Source organism: Malus domestica, chromosome 15, assembly GCF_042453785.1.
Source record: "Malus domestica chromosome 15, GDT2T_hap1".
Classification (NCBI taxonomy): domain Eukaryota; kingdom Viridiplantae; phylum Streptophyta; class Magnoliopsida; order Rosales; family Rosaceae; genus Malus; species Malus domestica.
The window spans coordinates 44,091,888-44,102,296 of NC_091675.1; positions in this window are offsets into that span (position 1 = coordinate 44,091,888).

Genomic DNA, 10,409 nt, shown 5'->3' on the forward strand with positions numbered 1-10,409 from the left:
AAAACAAATCAAGCAGGGGCAAAATCGTCCACACACGATGAACACTAATTTTTGCTATATGTATAATAATTTGTGCTACGAATTAAACTAACAAACACAGAGTATTAGCAACAACAAAAGGTGTGCAGGTTGGGCTGGTCCAACCCCATTTTGCCTAAACCTTAAACTAAAGTTATATAAAAAGATTAGAGGAAACATTTGTTGAGCTTGGACTGACAAACAGAACACAATTAGGTTGAACTAATGAATATTCCAGTTTCTCAAAAAAAAAAAAAAAAGCTGGGGCAACCCATTAAGAATCAACCCAGATCCACCTAAATTCCAAACCTGAGTTGGCAATTGGAAATATAAAAATATAATTTCATTTTATATAGATGGCTGCAGGCATATGGTATAGATAATAGATTTCTCCCGTTCTTGTCACTAGGTAAGTTTGATTAATCTACTCGCTTCACAAATCTCATAAGTTATATTTATACAACTATTCAATAATATATAGATTGTAGTCTTACAAAAATGATATATAGATTATAATTGGGTAATGACGTTCATCGCATTAATGAAGCAAGTTTCAGTTCAACCTAACTCATGTGGTTCTAGGTCCAAAATCTTATATATTGAAAAATTGAAGCAAATGACATAAAAAAAAAGATTTAAAACGATTCAATCGAAGTAGATAAATTCTTAAGAAAATAATCTTTCCACCTTCCATGGAGAAATTCAAATTTTCTTTTTAGGCATTTGGCCATTTCTGATTCAACGAATACAAAAAAAGATGAAATATTGAATAAAACAATTAAAACGAAACATGATAGCAAAATTGATTATATGTTGGTTGTGCTTTTTACATGATACATCTACCGTGGAAATAAAAAAGCAATTTAAATTCTGGAAGGTTAGTTAGGATGATGACAATTCCAAATAAAGATATAGCTTTTTTTTTTCCCTTCTTTTTTTGCGATTAAATAAATTCTAGTTTGGTCTGGAAAATAAAAACAAAACAAAGAAACAAACAAGTACCAGTCCATGGTAGGCCAATAGCTATTTCTCCGCAACGCTGTTGATAAGTACGAAATAGCATATTAAATAAAAACAATAATATAAAATTGGTTAAAAATAAAAAGACAAAAAATCTTTTCTTTTTTTTTTTTTTCAAAATATACGATTTATCTACACTAACGGGTGCAGCGTGGGGAAGTAGACTAAGTCTCGCAATAGGCTAGCCATAATAATTTGGCGAAAATCGAACCTAAGATCTCTCACTTACAAATGAAGAGGAATTTCACTAAACTGTAATACTAAGTGACAAAGAGACAAAAAGTCTTGATACTTGATAGAGTTTGTTGACTATATTGCATACAAATGGTGTGTGTAGGGGTACCTCTAAATGGGGCACCAAATTGTTAGAGCAAGTCTATCCCTAAAAATACGTTGGCACCCAGCCCATTTAATTCACTCAAATGAATAGTGATCGACCCCAATGAACAGTACTTGGCCAAATGCATCTCCATCCCTAAAAAATGTAATGGCACATAGTCTAGTCAATTCGTATAAAAATATTATTAATTTGTTTTATAAAATAATATAAAAAATTAGTTTTAATTTCGGATATGATTTTTAACCAATCTTGTCACGCCACGTGTTATTATCTGAAAGTATTATTTTGTGGGTAGATTTCTGATAAGATTTTCAACCAAACCTGACACGCCACGTGTCACTATCTGTTTACAATAATTTAGCCAAGATTTTGATAAGATTTTCAACCAATATTGTCACGCCACGTGTCATTATCCGAAAGTACTATTTTGTGGATAGATTTTCGATAAGATTTTCAACTAATCCTGACGTGCCACGTGTCAATATATGTATTTTAAAACAATTTTTAATAATTTTTGTAATAATTTTTAATATGTTAATTAATCTGGACCGTTGGATTTGAAAAAGATTGATAACCAACAACCCAAATTTGGACACGTGGCCAACTGTCATAATTCGGACCGTTTGCTTCTTCTTCTTTTTTATGTTTTTTGGCCGAAAATCATGGACCGTTGATCTAGGAATTGAACGGCCCAAAACGAGCCACGTCACTAGCCATTGGTTTTGAATTTCAAAATTTTTTTACCATTGGAAATCCAACGGCCGAAGACACGCCATGTGGCTTTTCCCCGCTCCCCTTTATTGCGCTGCAATGACGAGCCTCGCGGTCTTTTTCTTGTCAGGAACGCATGCCCATGTGCATGTGTTTCCCAAAAAAACTCAGTGCACCTCGTTGACGCCGGCGTGATGTCACATAGGCCAGGACATTGCTCAGCACATTTTGGGTCGGCCTACATGCTGGCTTGGGTTGTGGGCTGGCCTATTTCGCTCGGCTAGAGTGTATTTTGTGTAGTCCAGCCTATTTTTCAGGCTTTGTCCCAGCCTACCCCATTGAGGTGGAGTTGCTCTTATGGAACATCTAAATATAGGACACTAATGTCATTTGTTCTACATATACTAACAGCTTGGCCAACAATATAGTCACCAAATATGATACATAATGTCATGTTTTATGTAATGTGTAAATGCCTAAATTCCACATCCAATATTTTTTTACAATTTTTCAAAAAGAAAATTTCTTTTTCCTAAAATTGTGATATAAGTATTTTTATAACAAATAATATACAATTTAATTACCACGAATATTGTTTGAGCATATATATGACTAGTATGAAATAATTATTGTTGACACTGTTAAAAAAATTTAATATGCACTTACGTGTACATGAACATATGAAAAAGAAATTACACTTCAAAGAGTGCAAAATAATTTTTCACATCACCAATAAAAATTTGCGAATAAATTGATGCTAGTCTCTTGCAACATGCTAACCATATGGCAATTGGTTTTTTTTTTCAATTTATTTAAAATACTAATTTTATATTTATTTTAAATTTCAAACAAATAAACAATAAAAACTTTTTAAAATTTCAAAAAACAAATATAAAAACTTATGAATTTTTAATTTAATATTTTAATTAGGGAGGGGCATTCTTAAGCTTCTTCATTTTAGGGTGCTAGCTTTATATACTAGCATATGGGCACACACAAAGTGTGTGAGAAATTTTTTTATTTTTGTTTTTGAAATAGAAGGAGAGAGGAAGAGAGTGATAGAGAATGTGGAAGTGTGAAAGTTTTTTTTTTTTTTAATTAGAGATATGTTAGGATTACATGTAGGTGAGATTTTGAAAAAAAAAACAGCAAAATTTGGTTATGTGAAATTACATTTCTGCCCCATATTTCTTATTCATGTTCTGTTTTAATTAGAGAGTTAAATTAGTAATTTCATAGAATTTTAGTTGACAATGAGTGTTTTATTAATTAGTAGAGATAGATAAGATACATACATATATATATATATATAGATAATCAAGGGCGTATTGAAAATCTTTATTTGGTTTTCCGCATGTATTTTCTTTTTCTTCTCTTTTTGCCCAACAATTGCTATTTTCTATATATTTTTATTATTTATCTTTTAGACAATGCTATTTATGATATTTAATTTTTTTAATAGCCACTCAGTACTACGAGATATTCTTTTCTACTTATAAGTGAGAGATCTTAAATTTGATTATCGTCAAAGTGAATTTGAATCACATAATATCTTTTGTTAAAAAAAAATCCTGAAACATTTATTAAGAAAAAAGGTCATTTAAAAACAAAATTTTCTACTTATGTCCCATGTTCTAAAAAAGTCTGAAAACGTCGAATGGAGAAGTTCATAGGCCCACAGCCATCTATAATACAAGGTTAGGTACTGATAGGTTAACATCACAGTTCATACATAGTTGATATACCAAGTAGGGTAGGCTACCAAATACCCCAAACTATCACAAAGTTGTCAATTGTCCCCTTAAACTATTTTTCTTGCTAATTTACTCCCTTGATTGGTAAGAGGCTGCTAATTACCCGCATGTCGTTAGATTTTAGAGAATTTCATCCAATTCTCATCAAATGGTGTCACGTAAGAGGCATGTGACACAAGTCAAGGACAAACTTGAAATTCGACTGGAGAAATCAATAAGATTTGAGAGAGTTTCGTCCAAATAGTTTGGGGGAAGGGGTAATTGATATCTTTGTGATAGAACGGTGGGTTCTTTGCACTTGGAAATACGTCACATGTCTCTCACATGATATCACTTGCGAGGTTTTATGAGTTTTATTACTATATATTATTCTGTTTGCTTTGACACTCTCATTTACTCATTGTGCCGACAACTTCATCAATTGTTCTTACTTCGTTGTTGAAGACTTGATGCGACATTTTATTTGAGTATTTATACACTCATGGGAGATTGTTGCAATCCTAGTTTAATTAGGAATGTGATTGCGTAAATCCTTATTGGATTCTATAATATCTTTTAGATAGGGGAAAAGATTCTCTCCGGATCCCTTCCATCCGGAAGATCCTTCAATCTTAGCTGTTTAAAAGAAAATTGAACGGTAAAAAAAAAAACGTTTTGACGCCATCAGAATAGGAAGAAGCTACGATGGCAGCAGCAACCATCGGATCCTCTGCATCAAATCCCCAACGATGGTGTTAATGGCGGGAGGGGTTGAGGGGGCGTAGAGGTGGAGGAAACGATGACGTCATTGGGATCGTAGTAGGGATTGATGGCTTCGTGGTCTTGTTTGAGGCAATGTTGAGATCGTGGCTTCGCAGACCTGTTCGAGGAAGAAGATGAAGCTGCGATGGCTTTGTGGCTATGTTGGAGGCGAGGCTTGCAGGAAATTTTCAGGATCCAACTGGGAGGGATCCAGAAAGGATCCTTTCCCTTTAGATAGTGTCCTATTTAAGTTGTATCACTTGAAAAACAATGATTCTCTCTTTGTTATTATTATAAATAAAGGCACAATGAGTTATGTGGAGCCAAAAATATTCACTAGGCGACACGTGGACTTTTGGACAAAAGAGGACAAAAATACCCTTAAGGCATAACGGGATTCCTACGCGCAAGCAGCGGGCAATCATCTTTCAACCAAGTCAAAAGTGCCCAAAATAGGTAACAATTTAAAGTCTATTTCATCAAATCCTTTCTATAAGGTAATTCCCAAAACCTAATTTATTCTATATGTTTTATATTCCATTATTTAGCTAATCAATTAGCTAAATAATACATTCCTTTCATATTTCCTAAAACCTTTCTTTAAAAATCATAATAATTGACTAATTAAGGGATTAATCACCTAATCAATCCATAATTGTCAATTAAAACACTCATTCAACCCCAAAAACAAGCAAAGGCCTGCCATCCCCATTCAAAAAGGAGTTCACAACTTTTTCTACCCTTTTTCATCATTTCTCCCTTTTTATTACACTAATTAGCTAGCCAATTAATTTCATAACCTTCCCTTTATGTTTAATTAGCCAATTAATCATAATAAGTTGGCTAATTAAACCAAAATTAAACTTAGAAAACCCTACCTAGTGGTCGACCACTCCCTCTCCAAAAGGGACCGGCCTATCCCTATAAATAGACTCCCATTTTCACCAAAAAATCATTCCAACACACTTGCAAAATTCCCAAAATTCTCTAAACACTTTTTCTCTCTAAATTCTAACTTTGACATCAGAGGTTCTTCGGCCAAAGCCCCCCCATTCATCGTGGGCGCGTGAGGCTCTTGGCCTTGACCTAAGGTATTAATTGTTTTGTAGGTGCAATTTTGTCCAAGATCAAGGAGGAAGAAATTTGCATCCACAAATTGGTGCTTTCATTGAGAGTTGAAATCCATACTCGTAGATTTGCATCCACAAATTGGTGCTTTCATTGAGAGTTGAAATCCATACTCGTAGAAGACTCTCGCACAAAAAGGTTTTTTCTCTATTTTCTAGTCCATTTTGAATATTTTTCATACGTTTTATTATTAGAATTTTTTACTTGCAAAGGTTCTTTGATAAAACGTATAAGAAAAATATAATGGCTAGAAATTTAGAAAATTCCACAAATGAAAATTCTAATACTCAAGAAATGGGATCGCGGAGATCCACAAGGCAAAATACGGTCGTAAACAGAGTGGCACCACTACTACGAGGTTCCACCATGGCCCAAGTCTTGCCATCTAAGCTTGCATGGGCTCGAGCCCAAGCCTCGCATTCGCATGCACCATGCACTGAGCAGCCTGATCCCGTGATCCAGCCTGCTCCCGCAACCCAGCCTGCTCCCGCAATCCAACCTGTTCCCATGATCCAGGCTGCTCCTGCAACCCAGCCTGCTCTCATGGCTTCCCAAGCAGCCCAAGTCGACTCGAGACTATCTCAACCATCCGGACCAATCATTGAGCCGGTGGCATTTACACCGCATTTCTCCGCGGATTTAACATTTCCCAACTCAAATCTCGTACCCGGAGTATACTACAATTCCACTGCTCAATGAGGCACTTTCCATCCAAGCTCTTCCAATCTAAACGGCAAACAACACTTGTCTCGACAAGTCATAGAGTTGACGAGCGCCCTTGCTCAACAAACAACCTTAGTGAATCAACTTTTGCAACGCACCGAGATTCAACGTGCCCCAAATGAGGTATCCCGAAGTAGGACAAGGGTAAACGATGAACCTCTCAAGCAACGTCCAGGGAAGCAACCACTCAACCAATCACAAATCGAGCACTCAAGCAGTGTACACTCTCGATTGGGCACTCGAGATAGCGTATACTCCCGTCTTAGTGCGCGGAGAAGCGTGCACTCTTGACTAGGCCCACGGGCAAGTATACATTCATGATTGGGGCCACGTTTCGATAATCAACATGGGCAGCCTTCTAGGCAAAGCGTTCATTCGCAGTTAGGCCCGCAAGAAGCATCCTCCATATCACATCGGAGTAGGCAGCTTGGCGAACGGAAAGAAGCAGTCATTCAATCCGGCTATAGTTTAACCGGCAGCCTGCAAAGAAATCCATCGCCTACTAGGAACCCATCTCATACACCACAACCACGACATAGACGAGCCGAGCGTGTAGAAGAGTAACCTAGACCGGCAGGTCAAGACCAGGAGCAGCTGAGAGCTCTGCTACCCCAATAAAGGCAAATCCAAAAAAAGGTAGAAAGACTTTTCAATGAACAGATGCGTGATTTTCGACGCAACGAAATGGCTGATGAAGCCCTAAGGCGGGATATGACCAACATAAGTAGGTCACCTTTCACGGACGAGATCGAGCAGACAGAGCCTCCACGCAAGTTTAAAATGTCACACTTCACATCTTTCAAAGGAGATGGGGATCCAGAAAAACACTTGAAGCATTACCGAAGCGCGATGGTCCTTTATCGGAACAATGACGCCATTATGTGCAAAATATTCGCCATCACTTTACAAGGCGAGGCATAAGATTGGTTTCATACCTTGCCGGCGCGATCCATCCATAATTTTGATGATCTTTCCTTGGTTTTCACCAAAGAATACTCATTTTATCGCTCAATCAAGAAAAAGTCCGATCACTTGTTCAACGTAAAGAAAAACCCAAAGGAGTCACTTCGCGATTACATGAAGTGATTCAAAGCAGAGAAAGCGAAAAACGTCGGATGCGATAACTCGATAGCAAGTGCAGCCTTCCAAAAAGGACTCCCAGCAGACCACCCACTGTTCGGAGAAATGATCATGAAAGAAGACCTAACTCTAGCAAATTCCTTTGCTCTGGTAAAGAAGCATGCACTTTGGGACGAGGCTCGGCAAGCATAAAAGACGCCTGAACAACCTCAAAAAGAGTCGGCAGCTGCTAAAAGGAATGAGGATGGAAAGCAGCCCAGTAAGGGCAGGCATGAGGTCAAACTCAAGGACCGACCCACAACCAAAAAAGGCCCGATAACCAAGAGCTATTCTAAGTTCTCAATTTGGATTCATCAAATCTCATAGAGCAAAGCACTTCTTAGAAGAAACCCGACATAGGGAAAGTAAACCCTAACACAAAATAGTAGGGGTGGAACTTGATGGCTCTCCGAGTTCCACTGCATAGTTCCCGACTGCTACCATCCTTAACTCGCCTCACACGCACTCCCGACGGAATGACATGCCAATATGCTTCAAGAAAATCTTTAAACAAATCATCAGAGCTAATCTTGAAGTGAACAACTTTGAAGTAGCCAACCTTGCTCAAAGACCCGCTTTGACGATACAACGGTGGCACACCATCATCATTCTTGTGGCTCGAGGAAGACATGCTTGAAAATTCTACAAAAAGAACAAGTGGGATTCGTTAGAGAGTTGTTTTCAAAAAATAATAAATAAAAAATAATAAAAAAAATGTGTGGCAAAATAGGGAGCCCAGCCCGTGCTAGCTCCCCCATCATTCTCCACGGTCCAAGGGCTTTGCAGCCCAGCTCAGCTGACAGGGGGGCAGGCGCCCCTACACCTTCTTCTTCCTCACAGCCCGGGCACAAAGGCCCAGACTGCAGCACCAACCCACGATCCAAGCCGCAGGAAGCATAGTACCCATGCTAAACTCCACGACATGGCTTGTCTGCTCCCACCACCCACAACAACAGTGTCGCAACCTCCATGGGTCCATTGTCAAATCTCCTCGACCATTGTCAAGACAATTTCAAGCCCCGAGATATTAAAAAAAATCAAGAAGACAAGAAAAGTAATTTTTTCTTACCTATAAGCAATGAGAAGACGAAGCAAGCAACGAAAGAAGATCATTTGCAGGGGCAAGATGTAGAAGATGGCTAGAGGAGGGGGAATAAATATCCTCTAAGCTTTCTCTCGCTTGTAGGGTGAAGTAAGTTTCTCTCAAGAAGTTGATTTAATAATCCACTTAAGGGGGACTTAAATAAATTTTGAGAGGGATTTATTTCGCTTCTCCAAGAATGATCTAATTTCCTATTAAAAGAGAGAATCATCACCAAAATAGGAAGCAATTCAAAGTTTCCTAAAGCAAGAGAATCTCTACACCTATTGCCTTTTTTCTGCGAGCAGCCCAACAGGTGTGGGGGCAGTTGTGGAGCCAAAAATATTCACTTGGCGACACGTGGACTGTTGGACAAAAGAGGACAAAAATACCCTTGAGGCATAACGAAATTCCTAAGCGCAAGCAGCGGGTAATCATCTTTCAATCAAGTCAAAAGTGCCCAAAATAGGTAACAATTTAAAGCCTATTTCATCAAATCCTTTCTATAAGGTAATTCCCAAAACCTAATTTATTCTATATGTTTTATATTCCATTATTTAGCTAATCAATTAGCTAAATAATACATTCCTTTCATATTTCCTTAAACCTTTCTTTAAAAATCATAATAATTGACTAATTAAGGGATTAATCACCTAATCAATCCCTTAATTGTCAATTAAAACACTCATTCAACCCCAAAAACAGGCAAAGGTCGGCCATCCCCATTCAAAAAGGAGTTCACAACTTTTTCTACCCTTTTTCATCATTTCTCCCTTTTTATTACACTAATTAGCTAGCCAATTAATTTCATAACCTTCCCTTTATGTTTAATTAGCCAATTAATCATAATAAGTTGGCTAATTAAACCAAAATTAAACCTAACCCTACCTAGTGGCCGGCCACTCCCTCTCCAAAAGAGACCGGCCTATCCCTATAAATAGGCTCCCATTTTCACCAAAAAATCATTCCAACACACTTGCTAAATTCCCAAAATTCTCTAAACATTTTTTCTTTCTAAATTCTAACTTTGACATCGGAGGTTCTTCGGCCAAAACCCCCCCATTCATCGTGGACGCTTGAGGTTCTTGGCCTTGACCTAAGGTATTAATTGTTTTGTAGGTGCAATTTTGTCCAAGATCAAGAAGTAAGAAATTTGCATCCACAAGTTGACATAATACACACCTTAAAATTCACAAATTCTCTCTTCTCTCTCTTCTCGCTGCACCGTCTCTCCCTCCCTCAATAATCGTTCAATTAAATAGCCTTTAATATCGTAACCCAAAGTTAATGATTCATTGAACAACATTGATGAACTTGAGTAATGCGAGACACATGAAATTTAAAGGAAAAAAGTGAAATTAGTTGCAACAGTAAGGGGGTAAGGTGATACGTATGCTATTGTTCGGGGACACTTTGGTACCGTTTGGTACGCAGACGGGATAGGACGGAACAGAATGGGACGGGACGGGACGGGACAGGACGGAACGGAACAAGGTTCCATGTTATGTTTGGTACGCGAAGGACAGAACAGGACGGTTGTTCCATGTTATGTTTGGTACGCGCTGGACGGAACGGAACCAAAAGATTAAATGACTAACTTATCCTTGTTCTGTTTGTTGTTTGGTACAATGTTTATGCGTGGGACGAGACGAGACATTTTTTTTTTTGAACTTGTTCATATTTGAACACATAATAATACCATGATTAGCTTTTGGAGATTGCAGAAGAAGCAAAACGAAAAACAATGGTAGATAATTTAGAGAAAGAAAGTGAA